General features: G+C 56.5%; 1 pseudogene; it reads right to left on the reverse strand.

Moving 5' to 3' along the window:
• The window catches only part of LOC139235564 (zinc finger protein 835-like), a 97,221-nt pseudogene extending 85,457 nt beyond the window's left edge, over positions 1-11,764 (reverse strand).
• Between the last annotated feature and the right edge of the window lie 1,514 nt (positions 11,765-13,278).

Consider the following 13,278-nt stretch of genomic DNA (forward strand, 5'->3'; position numbering starts at 1 on the left):
GATAGATGCAGAACAGATCTAGCAGCTGAAAACGGGGCATCCTCAGGGTGCTGTGGGCCATCAGCAGCAGCAGCATTGTATTCCACCACAATCTGTAACCTCATGGTCTGGCATATCCCTCACTCTAACATTACCATCAAGCCTGGTTCAATTAGAAGTGCAGAAGAGCATGCCAGGAGCAGCACTAGGCGTACTGAGAAATGAGGTGCCAGCCTGGGGAAGCTGCAACACAGGACTACATGTATACTAAGCAGCGAGAGCAGCATGGTATAAACAGGGCTAAGCAATCCCACAATCAATGAATCAGATCAAAGCTCTGCAGTCCTCCCACATCCAGTCGTGAATGAACACAAGAACACACATAACAAGTAGGAGCAGGAGTAGGTCATACGGCTCCTCGAGCCTGCTCCGCCATTCAATAAGATCACGGCTGATTTTCTACCACAACTCTACTTTCCAGCACTATCCCCATATCCCTTGATTCCCTTAATATCCTATGCTGGGTTTAGCTCCACACTCACTGGTTCCCCTCCTTCTCCTCCCCTGAAGGTGCTCACTCTGGCTGGGTTCAGTTCTACACTCACTGGTTCCCTTCCCTCTCCTCCCCTGAAGGTACTGACTCTGGCTGGGTTCAGTTCTACACTCACTGGTTCCCCTCCCCTGAAGGTGCTGACTCTGGCTGGGTTCAGTTCTACAGTCACCAGTTTCTCTCCAATACGTGACCCATGTGCCCAAACTCCATGTGTAAACCTCGACAGTGAGTGTCGACTGGCTATTCCACTGTTCTCACCTGAGGCCTCACACGTGCATTTTCCAGTAGGGCCACTGGACCCTCCTCCCAATGGCTCAGTGGATAAAGGCTTGTCGGATCTGTTCCCCACCCACCCTCACCCCAACTGTAAAATGGATTGTCGAATGGAATATAAAACCCACGGGCGGTGGGACGGGTTAATAAAAAACAAACCTAAGTACAAACACCCAAAGGGTGGGCTATACAGTAAGGGGTTCATTCATACATTGCAGCGAAATGATGATTCATTGAGAGACTGGAAGGACATCCTCAGAGACAATGATACAGGACACCTGCCATCGATCTAATCAATACAGACAATAGCACCAGACGCCGGCCATGCACACCTTCAATGGTCCCTGGTCCCTGTCAAGAAGGAAGAGGGACATTCATACATTCCTCAACTGTGGAGCCAGACCTGTTTCCAAGGAAGGTTTGCATTGTACTACACAGCAGGAGAGCTGATCGCGCCCCTGTCTGGGCCAGGGAGTGGAATACACTGATGATCAAGAGGTTATTAACCATCGGAAGAGTCGACAGGGGAACAGCAGGAAATATGTTTGATGCTGTGATTATGAAGCCCCATAAAAAGAGGACCACTTCGGAGCGAGGACAGTGCAGTGAAGGAGGATGCAGGGTGGTCACCTGGTCCCGGCCTACAATCCACACCACAACCACCAGCTGTGTGGGTGATTATAAGTTTCAGTCAAACCGTCGGGGAATTTGTCCGAGTCGTTTTATAATCGCAGTCGAATCGCGGAAGGGTGTTAAACTGTGATATTTCCTGTTAGGTTTCAGGTAACCTTGTGGAGGGGGTTTCTATTATGGGTTCGGTGTTATTCCGGTCAGAATCTCAGGGAGGTTGTGTGCTGGGGAATAACGCAAGTTCAATAAACATACAAGTTTAAGGTTGAGCCAAAACCCTGTGCCGAGTGTATTTTGTTCTTATAAATCCCGAAGTCAAGAACTGTTGTTGAGGGTTTAGCGAATCTCTCACAGGCACCACCCAGTGTGACTGAGTCATAGTTCCACCATTCAATTCGATCGTGACTGATCAGTATCTTAACTCCGTCTACCTGCCTTGGTTGCATTACTCTTAATACCCTTGCCCAAGAAGAATCTATCAAGCACAGTTTTGGAATTTTCAATTGGGCCCCAGCCTGAGTTTTATGGGGAACAGAGTTCCAGATTTCCACAACCTTTAAGAACATAAGAAACAGGAGCAGGAGTAGGCAATACGGCCCCTTGAGCCTGCTGCACCATTCAATAAGATTCAGGATGATCTTGTACTTCAGCTCCACTTTCCCGCACTATCCCCGTATCCCTCGATTCCTTTAGTGTCCAAACAGCTTTCTATCTCAGCTCTGAATATACTCAATGACTCAGCATTCACTGTCCTCTGGGGGAGAGAATTCTAAAGATTCACGACCCTCTGAGTGCAGAAATTTCTCATCAGCTCAGTCCTAAATGGCCGAGCCCGTATCCTGAGACAATAACCCTTCGTTCTCGACTCTCGAGCCAAGAGAAACAGATTCTCACCATTTGTGTGAGGAAGTGCTTCCTGACATCACCCCGGAACCTCAGTGGTGGGAAAATTATTGGAAACAAATCCTGAGGGACAGGATAAATCTTCATTTGGAAAGACATGGATTAATTAAGGACAGTCAGCATGGATTAGATAAGTGAAGGTCATGTCTGACTAAATTGATTGAATTTTGAGAGGAGGTAACCGTGAGGGTCGATGAGGGTAGTGTGTATGATGTAGTGTATATGGATTTTAGCAATGCTTTGGATAAAGTCCCACATGGCAGAATGGTCACAAAAGTAAAAGCCCATGGGATCCAGGGCTAAGTGGCAAGTTGGATCCAAAATTGGCTCAGGCTGGAAGCAAAAGGTAATGGTACATGGGTGTATTTGTGACTGGAAGGCTGTTTCATAACATTTGAATTAGGAACAGGAGTAGGCCATCTAGCCCTGCGAGCCTGATCTTCCATTCAAAAAGATCACGGCTGATCTGGCCGTGGACTCAGCTCCACTTACCCGCCCGCTCCCCATAACCCTTAATTCCCTTATTGGTTAAAAATCTATATATCTGTGATTTGAATACATTCAATGAGCTAGCCTCAACTGCTTCCTTGGGCAGAGAATTCCACAGATTCACCAATGTCTTGGAGAAGAAATTCCTTCTCAACTCGGTTTTAAATTGGCTCCCCCGTATTTTGACGCTGTGCCCTCTAGTTCTAGTCTCCCCGACCAGTGGAAACAACCTCTCTGCCTCTATCTTGTCTATTACTTTATTATTTTAAATGTTTCTATAAGATCACCCCTCATCCTTCTGAACTCCAACGAGTAAAGAACCAGTCTACTCAATCTATCATCATAAGGTAACCCCCTCATCTCGGGAATCAGCCTCGTGAATCGACTCTGTACCCCCTCCAAAGCCAATATATCCTTCCTTAAGTAAGATGACCAAAACTGCACGCAGTACTCCAGGTGCGGCCTCACCAATACCCTGTACAGTTGCAGCACGACCTCCCTGCTTTTGTACTCCATCCCTCTCGCAATGAAGGCCAACATTCCATTTGCCTTCCTGATTACCTGCTGCACCTGCAAACTAACTTTTTGGGACCGGTCAGTTCCTCGATTATATAGTGGTGAGTATCCCCGCCTGTCACGCGGGAGACCGGGGTTCAATTCCCCGACGGGGAGGCAGTTGTTTCAAAATTTAGTTCGAAAAGAGTTTCATGCACAAGGATCAATGGTGGAGCTTTGGAGGCGTGGCCTGTGCACTTGGAGCCTGGAGCAGTGAGAGAAGGAAGGCCTGTCTGGAAGGCCTGGAGTGAGCCCTGAGACCAGCCCAGGAAGAGGAGGAAAGGGCTGGCTTGCTACAATACAACATCCGGAGGGAGAGCAGGAGAGCTGAAAAATTTTACCACAACTACAGAGAGTTGGAGAGAGGGGGAAAATAACAACCTGAGGAAACACCATCCAGTGTGGAAGGAGGGAGAGTCATTTCCACATCTTTGACTGGTGGGTGTGTATTGGTGCATTCCCCAAAAGACTTTGTTGTATCGGTGGGGGGAGGAAAGAAGACAACTTGAGGGCCGGAACATCGTGGGGTGTGTGTGTGTGTGGAAGTGTGTGTGGGGGTCTTGCTTACAGCTGGGCCCCACACACCACTGAAGCACCCCTCCCCCATTGCCTAGTCTGGGATAGCTGGAGCTACCTGGCTGAAGCATCTTTATTCACCCTATTAAACATCGTTGAGAGTGTGTGTCTGGGTGGCTCCAGCTACCCCAGGTGAAGACATCTTCTCCACCCACCCGAAGACCACTCTACAAAGACTGTTTTTTGCCATCTGGGGAGTGCACCCCAAAAAACACCCAGCTACCGCTGTGAGGGGACACCTGCCCTCGCAGCTTCCCTCCTTCTCAACCCCTCCTTCTATCTCTCTCTCTCTGTCTCTCCCCTCTCTCTCTGAGAGCCCATTCTTCCTAATTTCTTAAAAAAAAACACAATCAAGACAACTGAGCAGAGGGAGCAAGGCCCCTCCCTAATTGCCAACTAGGGGAGAGGTGTGCATCTTTCAGAGCTCCTCTGCTCATACATTCAAACGAGGCCAATTTAAGACCATTAAGGCCTGTGACTTTGGGGTGGGTGTAGTCCTTAAAGGGACCCCGTGATGGCGTCCCCATCCACGCCGGTGGCAGGGCCAGCTAAGACATATGCGCAGGCGGCGTCAACATCCACGGCGCCTCCTGCTGCCCTGCCCACATTCAGACTAATTACCAAGAACACGGGGTCAAGAGCTACACTCACCCCACAATGAGAATTGAGGAGTGCGTGCGGGCGATGGCTGGGGTAGTCGGCCCCTCGGCCATTGTCACAGCCTCCAAGATGTCTGGGAAGGCCGTGTTCTTCCTGGGGTCGAAGCGAGCGGTGTCCCTGGCCATTGAAAAGGGGGCTCACGATGGGCGGGGCGTTCCTTCCGGTGGATCCTCTCGAGGCCACCGCGCACAGTGTCATTCTATCGAACGTCCCGCCCTTTGTTGCCGCTGAGCTCCTCCTCCCTCACCTATACCAACTGGGGGAGGTAAGGTCGGGGATCAACCCCATGCCGCTCGGCCTCAGGGAGAGCAGCCTGCGCCACGTGTTCTCCTTCCGCCGCCAGCTCTTTGTCCGGCTGGCGCGGGAGGAGACGACGGAGGGAAATTTTAATGTGGTGCACGAGGGGACTGCCTACCGCGACTTCTGGACGTCGGACGGCGTGCGGTGCCATGCCTGTAGGGAGGTGGGGCACGTTCGCAAGAACTGCCCCGCCTCCAAAGCCGCCAAACCACTGAAGGCGGCAAAGGCTGGTGCCGCCGCCACTCCTCCTCCTAGTAGCGTCCACGTGCCGGGAGCCGCAGGTGCGCGGGAATCGTCGGAGGCCATTGTTTTCACGGCCTCCGGCGGGGGGGAGGAAGAGCGTCCGACCGGAAGGAAAGCGCGGAAGAAGACGAGACATCTAGAGGCGGGTCCCCTCGGTGCGCCAGACAATCTGTTTACCGCGCTCGGCCCAACCCCGTCACCGGCGAGCACGGGGTGCCCTGAGCCCGTGCCCGAGCCCTTGACCAGTAGCACAGAGAGTCTCGGGCGCGGGCAGGAAATAAGGAGGGGGTGGAGCGGGAGGCCTCGGCAGACATTGAGGTCTCCCTGCCTCCGCACCCCCCCAGGAAAAAAAGGAGGCGCCGCTACAATGAGGCGGAGGGGGAACAACATCCCTCCGTGGAGGAGTCGGTGCCCGCCGCGTGTCCCGTGTCCCCCACCTGCGCCCCCAAACTGCGCCGTAGACGGGAGGAATCTATCCCCGGGGAGGGAGGGGCAGTCGAGGCTGCCCAGCCGCTGCCTCCCGGGGATGGCGTGGAAGATCTGCCTGTGGTGGGGGGCGTGGGGCCAGCGGAGGAATGCATTGCCGCCGGGCCGAGCGTCCCGGGGACTGAGGCGGCGGGGCCGAAAAGGCCGAACCTGAGCCCGCCCAGCTGTGAACCAACTTTCCCCGAGAGTCGCTCGACCTGGCAGAAACCGAAATTATGAATAATTTTAAAGATTCTGTACACGCTGGGCCCCGGGTTGGCAGCGGGGAGGGGGAAGAACAACAACCCTCGCCCCCTACTTTGGAGCTGAGGGACTTGGTGGACCTGTAACATTACTTTGACCAGGTCTCTCCGTGTTCCCCGGTTCCTGGGGCGGAGGAGGAACCCCTTCCGCTGTCGCTTCCCGTCCCAGCACCAATTTTAAAAGAGCCCAGTGGGGACTCCTCTGCCGATGATCCTGGGGGTGGGATTGGGGCAGAGCCAGTGCCAGATGGAGCGGCCGGGCCGTTTGCCATACCTCGTGCGGTCGACGGGCCGGCTGCTGACGGCGACCTCCCAGAGGAGGACGGGGACTCGGTGGAGGATGCGGGTGAAGATCTCGAGTCCATCGCCAGTGAGGCAGTGGATCTGCTCACGTCCGCCACTGAGACTCTCCTCATTCCTGCAAAGGAACTCTGGGACTTTTTAGTCCAGTGCCGGGGTCACCGCGACCAAGCCCGTCTGGCCCTGGAAAGATGGTCTGAGCCGGTGTTGCTCGTTGCGTCCGTCCGCGCCGCCGCTAATGCCATGGCCGCGGGCGGGCCCTTATCAAAGGCGCAAGGCCTTGAGCTGCGCCGGCTCAAAAAGTTCCTCGCTGGGCTGCTGAAGGAGTGGAGGTCAACAAACGACTCTACTCCCCGCCCCCCCCCCCACAATAGGTTAGGTAGAGGTTGCACTATGCTTTTGCCATGAAGATAACCATAGCCAGCCTCAACATCAACGGCGGCAGAGAGGCACGCCGTAGATTTAACAATTTTTTGCTCCTGCGGGAGGGGAAATATGTGGCGTGCTTCCTGCAAGAAACCCACACCGTTCCAGGAGACGAAACCACGTGGCTCCTGGAATGGCAAGGAGACGTCAGCATGAGCCACCTCACCACCACTTCTAGTGGGGTGGCCATCTTGCTGGCACCGCATTTTCAGCCGGAGATCTTGGGGGTCGAGGAGCCCGTGCCAGGCCGCTTGCTGCACATAACGGTTCGCCTTGGGGGACGTGCTGCTCCATCTCGTGAACGTGTACGTCCCTCATCCCGGCCCGCAGCAAACGCGCTTCTTTGAAGAGGTGTCCGCTCTTCTTGGCTCCGTCGAGGTCGGTGACTGCATTGTCCTCGGGGGGGATTTTAACTGCACCCTCGTGGCGTGGGACCGCTCCGGTGCCCCGCAGAGCATGACGGCGATGGAGAAGTTGAGGGACCTGGTCGGGTCCTTCGACTTGGTGGACGTCTGGCAAAATCTCCGTCCCGACTCCAGCGCCTTTACTTGGGTGAGGCCTGGAGTAGGATGGTCCAGAGTCGACCGCCTTTACGTGTTTCGGCCGTACGTTTCATGCGTCCCGGCGGCCTCCATGCGGCCGGTGCCGTGTTCGGACCACCACCTGGTGTGGGCGGACCTCGCTTCTCTCCGCACGAGGATGGGGTCCGCGTACTGGCACTTTAACAACCGGCTGCTGGAGGACGAGCGGTTCCAGGACTCGTTCCGTCGATTCTGGGCCGACTGGACAAGGAAGCAGGGGAGCTTCCCCTCCTTGAGGCTATGGTGGGACGTGGGCAAGGCAGAGTGTCCGTAAGCAGCTCTTGACGCTGCTGGCCAACGACGGCTCTCTCGTCTCAGATCCGGAGGGCGTCAGCAACACGGCCCGTGAATATTACGGGGCTCTGTTCTCTCCAGAGCCATCCAGCGAGGAAGCACGTAGAGTTTTGTGGGAGGACCTGCCGAAGGTCAGCCCGGAGAGCGCCGAAAATCTGGAAGCTCCGCTAAGCCTGGCGGCGCTGACCGGCGCCCTCGACCGACTCTCGAGGGGAAAAGCCCCGGGGTTGGACGGGCTGACCATGGAGTTCCACAGGGCGTTCTGGGACGTCCTGGGGGGCGACTACTCGAGGGTCCTGGGGGAAAGTCTGGTGACCGGGGAGATGCCCCTCTCTTGGCGCAGGGCAATCATCGTCCTGCTGCCTAAGAAGGGCGATCTCCGCCTCCTTAAGAACTGGCGCCCGGTCTCCCTCCTCAGCACGGACTACAAAATCTTCGCCAGGGCGATGTCTGCTTGCCTTGGTGCAGTGCTGGACCACATGATCCACCCCGACCAGTCCTACACGGTCCCGGGCCGGACTATCCACGATAACATCCATCTGGTCCGGGACCTCTTCCATTATTCCCAGGAGGCTGGTCTGTCGGTCGCCTTCCGATCCCTCGACCAAGAGAAGGCGTTCGACAGGGTGGATCACGACTATCTGCTCGGAACTCTGCGCGCTTTTGGGTTCGGGACGCATTTCGTCGCCCGGATCTGAATTTTGTACACCGCCGCGGAGTGTCTGATTAACGTTAACAGGTCCTTGATGGCGCCCCTTCGCTTTGGGAAAGGGGTGTGCCAGGGATGCCCCATGTCCGGCCAGTTATACACCGTTTGCGTGGAGCTTTTCCTGCGCATCTTGCGGACGAGGTTGACGGGACTGGCTCTGCAAGGGCCGGGCGTGGAGGTCGTCCTCTCGGCTTACGCCGATGACGTGCTCCTCGCGGTAGAGGATCCCACTGACCTGCGGAGGATGCGTGAGTGCCAGGAGATTTACTCGGCCGCATCCTCCGCCAGAATCAACTGGGAGAAATGTTCCGGACTCCTGGTGGGTCAGTGGCAGGTGGACTCCCTGCCGGAGGAGCTCAGGCCTTTTGCCTTGAGCACGACCCATCTCCTCTATCTGGGAGTCTACCTTAGGCCCGACGAGGAAGCCTGGCCGGCGAACTGGCAAGAGCTGGAGGCCAAGGTCGCCGCTCGCCTAGGGCGCTGGACAGGACTGCTCCGAGTGCTGTCCTATAGGCGTCGAGCGCTAGTCATAAACCAGCTGGTGGCCGCCATGTTGTGGTACCGGCTGGTCACTTTGACCCCTCCCCCTGCGTTTGTCGCCAAGGTACAGAAGAGACTGCTGGACTTCTTCTGGAACAACAGGAAGCACTGGGTCTCTGCTGCGGTCTTGAGACTCCCGCTTGGGGAGGGCGGTCAGTCGTTGGTGTGCGTCAGCACCCAGCTTGCGACTTTCCATCTTCAGACACTGCAGAGATACCTTTATGTCGAGCCCCCTCCTAGGTGGCGTGCTCTGGCGATGTATTTCTTCCGCCAGCAGCGCGACCTCAATTACGACATGCAGCTCCTGTTTATGAGTGTGGGGGGCGTCAGGGCCGCTATCCGGAAGCTGCCTCTCTTTTACAAGGAGCTCATCAGGGTCTGGAACAAAGTCTCCACCAAGCGCAGCTCTCCACCAGCTGGAATGGCGGCCGTCCTGCAGGAGCCGCTGCTCGGGAATCCTTACCTCCACGACCGAGGTTTTTTGTGGCGGTCGGACGAGAGGGCTGTGGCTGGTGAGGTGAGCAGGGTCAGGGACCTGCTCGATGGCGGAGGAGCGGGCTGCATGGAGCCAGACACGCTGGCGCGGCACCTAAATTCTGCCAACGGCCGCCACGTGGCCGATGCCATCGAGTCGCTATAAAGAGCTCTGGTCCCCGACTCCGTTAGGTGCATCGAGGAGGCTCAAGCACGTGGTTGATCCCGTCCGAACTGACTCCCGTCCGGACAGAATTCCTCATCGGCGCCAAACCCCGGAACCTCCCTCGGGAGCCAGCGCATCAAAACTTGAGCCGCCTCGAGGAAATCCCCTCTGTGCCTTTCAGTTCCGCGCAGAGGGTTTTTCTGTACGGGCTGCTCCTGCGCACCCTCAATTTTGCTATCCTCGCCTGCCGTCCGGACACGCCATAGCGTACCATCTTGCCTTCCGGAGGAGGTGGGGGTCCCCGATGGAGGGCACTCGACGCGGGAGTCCTCCCAGTATTTATTGGGGACTTGGCCTAGAGGGTTGGTGCACGGAGCACTGCTGTGCAATAAATTTTTAAGCCGGTGCATGGACTCGCAGGCTGCCTGCAATTTCTGCGGTCTGGAAGAGTCCGTGTTCCATGTTTTTATCGAATGCACAAGGTTGCAGCCCGTGTTTTATTATTTAAAGGGGCTGCTCCTGAAATTCTGTCTGCACTTCAGTCCCACACTCCTGATCTTTGGGCACCCTGTGCGGAGGGGAGCGGGTAGGTCCGAGGGCCTCCTCGTAGGAATGTTCCTGGGCACGGCCAAAGGTGCCATCAGCCGGTCCAGGCAGTGGGCGGTCGAGGGGGAAGTTCAACCTGACTGTCTGCCTCTCTTCCGTGCGTACATCCGCCCCAGGGTATCATTGGAGATGGAGCACGTGGTGTCCACTGGTACGCTCGCGGCCTTCCGCGAGAGGTGGGCACCGGAGGGACTGGAGTGCATCGTCACGCCGGCTACCAAATTTTAATTTGATTTTATGTTTTAAAGTTTAATTTCTTTTAATTGCCGATGTTTTTAGTGTCCCCCTCCCCTTTTATCGTAGGCACTTGGAGAACATATATGATTTTAGTGCACAAAAGAAAATACAATAAAAAACAAAAAAAAGAGCTTTGTAAATGTTTGGTGCGGCCCCCAGATCGGGGGGCCACGATTTAATGTTTTTGTTTCCTCCCAAAAGAGTTCTGTGGACCAATGGTGGAGCTTTGGAGGCGTGGCCTATTCAGTTGGAGCTGTGCTGTGGTGAAAGAAGGAGCTTGCTGCTTTGCTCCTGCCTGGAAGGCCTAGAGTGAACCCTGACACCAGCCCAGGAAGAGGAGGAGGGGGCTGGCTTACTACAATTCAACGTCCAGAGGGAGAGGAGGAGAGCAGAAAATGTATCACTTATTACTACTACAGAGAGTTGGAGAGAGGGGGAAAAGAACATCCTGAGAAAACACCAGCCAGTGTGGAAGGACTAAGAGCCATTTCTACAATCTTCGACAAGTGGGTTTGTTTTGGTGCCTTCCCTGAAAGACTTTGTTGTATCGGTGGGGGGAGGAGAGAAGACCATCTCGAGGGCCGGAACATCGCGGGGTGTGTGTGTGTGTGGAAGTGTGTGTGGAGGTCTTGCTTACAGGTAGGCCCCACACACCACTGAAGCACCCCTCCCCCATTGACTAGCCTGGGATAGCTGGAGCTACCTGGCTGAAGTATTACTAATCACCCTATTTAACATCGTTGGGAGTGTGTGCCTTGGTGGCTCCAGCTGCCCCAGTTGAAGACATCTTCTCCCCCAACCCGAAGACCATCTACAAGGACTGTATCTTGTTTTTTTTCCATCATCTGGGGAGTGCACCCCAGAAAAACGCGCACCCATCGCTGTGAGGGGAGACCTCCCCTCGCAGCTTCGCTCTTTCCCACCCCCCTTTCTCTCACTCTGTCACTCCATCTGTCTCTCCCCTCTATCTCTGAGAGCCCCTTTCCTCCTTAAATTAAAGTTAATTAAGACTACTGAGCAGAGGGAGCAAGGCCCCTCCCCATTCGTTAACTAAGGGAGAGGTGTGCCCCATTAAGAGCTCCCTCTGCTCAAAACACCAACGAGGCCAATTAAAGACGATTAAGGCCTCTGACTTTGGTGTGGGTGTAGCCCTTAAAGGGACCCCGTGATGGCGACCCCATCCACGCCGGTGGCAGGGCCAGCTAAGACGTACGCGCAGGCGGCATCCACATTCACGGCGCCTCCTGCGCTTCCTGCTGCCCTGCCACCATTTAGACTTATAACAAAAAAACACGGGGTCAAGAGCAACACTCACCCCACAATAAGCATCGAGGAGTGCGTGCGGGCGATGGCTGGGGTAGTCGGCCCCTCGGCCATTGTGGCGGACTCTAGGATGTCTGGGAAGGCTGTATTCTTCCTGGGGTCGGAGCAGGCGGTGTCCCTGGCCCTCGAAAAGTGGCTCACTATGGGCGGGACGTTCCTGCCGGTGAACCCTCTCGAGGCCACCACGCAGAGGGTCATCATTTCAAACGTTCCGCCCATTGTTCCCGCTGGACTCCTCCTCCCTCACCTACAACAACTGGGGGAGGTAAGGTCGGGGATCAACCCCATACCGCTCGGCCTCAGGGAGAACAGCCTGCGCCATGTGTTCTCCTTCCGCCGCCAGCTTTTTATCCGGCTGGCGCGGGAGGAGATGACAGAGGGCAATTTTACTGTGGTGCACGAGGGGACTGCCTACCACATCTTCGGCACGTCGGACGGCGTGCGGTGCCATGCATGTAGGGAGGTGGGGCATGTTCGTAAGAACTGCCCCGCCTCCAAGGCCGCCAAACCACCGAAGGCGGCCAAGGCTGGCGCCACCACCACCCCTCCCTGTTGTTGCGTCTGCGTGCCGGGAGCCGTAGGTGCGTGGGCATCGTCGGGGGCCTTTGTTTTCACGGCATCCGGCGGGGAGGAGGGAGAGCGTCCGATCGGAAGGAAGGCGCGGAAGGCGGCGAAACATCTCGAGGCGGGTCCCCTCGGTGCGCCAGACAATTTGTTTACCGCGCTCAGCCCAACCCCGTCACCAGCGAGCGCGGGGTGCCCTGAGCCCGTGCCCGAGCTCTTGAACAATACCGCAGAGGGGCTCGGGCGCGGGCAACATAAGAAAAAGGGGGGAGTAGAGCGGGAGGCCTCGGCAGACATGGAGGTCTCCCTGCCTCCGCGCCCCCCCAGGAACAAAAGGAGGCGCCGCTCCAATGAGGCGGAGGGGGAACAACATCCCTCTGCGGAGGAGTCGGTGCCCGCCGCGTGTCCCGCGTCCCCCACCGGCGCCCGCAAAACTGCGCCGTAGGCAGGAGGAATCTGTCCACGGGGAGGGTGAGGCAGTCGAGGCTGCCCAGCCTCTGCCTCCCAGGGGTGGCGTGGAAGATCTGCCTGTCGTGGGGGGCGTGGGGCCAGCGGAGGAATGCGTAGCCGCCGGGTCGAGCGTCCCGGGGACTGAGGCGGGCGGGGCCGAAAAGTCCGAACCTGAACCCACCCAGCCTTTATCCAACTGCCCCCGGGATTTGCTCGACTCGGCAGAAAATGAAAATGTTAATAATTTTACAGAACATCCACACGCTGGGCAAGGGGGTGGCGGCAGGGAGTGGGAAGACCACCAACCCTCGTCCACTACTTTGGAGCAGGGGTATTTGGAGGACCTGGAGAATTACTTTGGCCAGGTCTCTCCGTGTTCCCCGGTTCCTGGGGCGGAGGAGGAAGCCCTTCCGCTGTCGCTTCCTGACCCAGCACCAATTTTAAAAGAGCCCAGTGGGGACTCCTCTGCCGACGATCCTGGGGGTGGGATCGGGGCAGAGCCAGGGCCGGTTGGAGCGGCCGGGTCATTTGCCGTACCTTGTGCGGTCGACGGGCCGGCTGCTGGCAGTGACCTCCCGGAGGGGGATGTGGATTCGGTGGGGGACGAGGGAGAAGATCTTGAGTCCATCACCAGTGAGGTGGTTGATCTCCTCGTGCCCGCCGCTGAGTCCCCCCTCATTCCTGTAAAGGAACTCCGGGAAATTTTGGCCCAGAGCCAG

The sequence above is a fragment of the Pristiophorus japonicus genome, chromosome 23 (genome assembly GCF_044704955.1).
Source record: "Pristiophorus japonicus isolate sPriJap1 chromosome 23, sPriJap1.hap1, whole genome shotgun sequence".
NCBI lineage: Eukaryota > Metazoa > Chordata > Chondrichthyes > Pristiophoridae > Pristiophorus > Pristiophorus japonicus.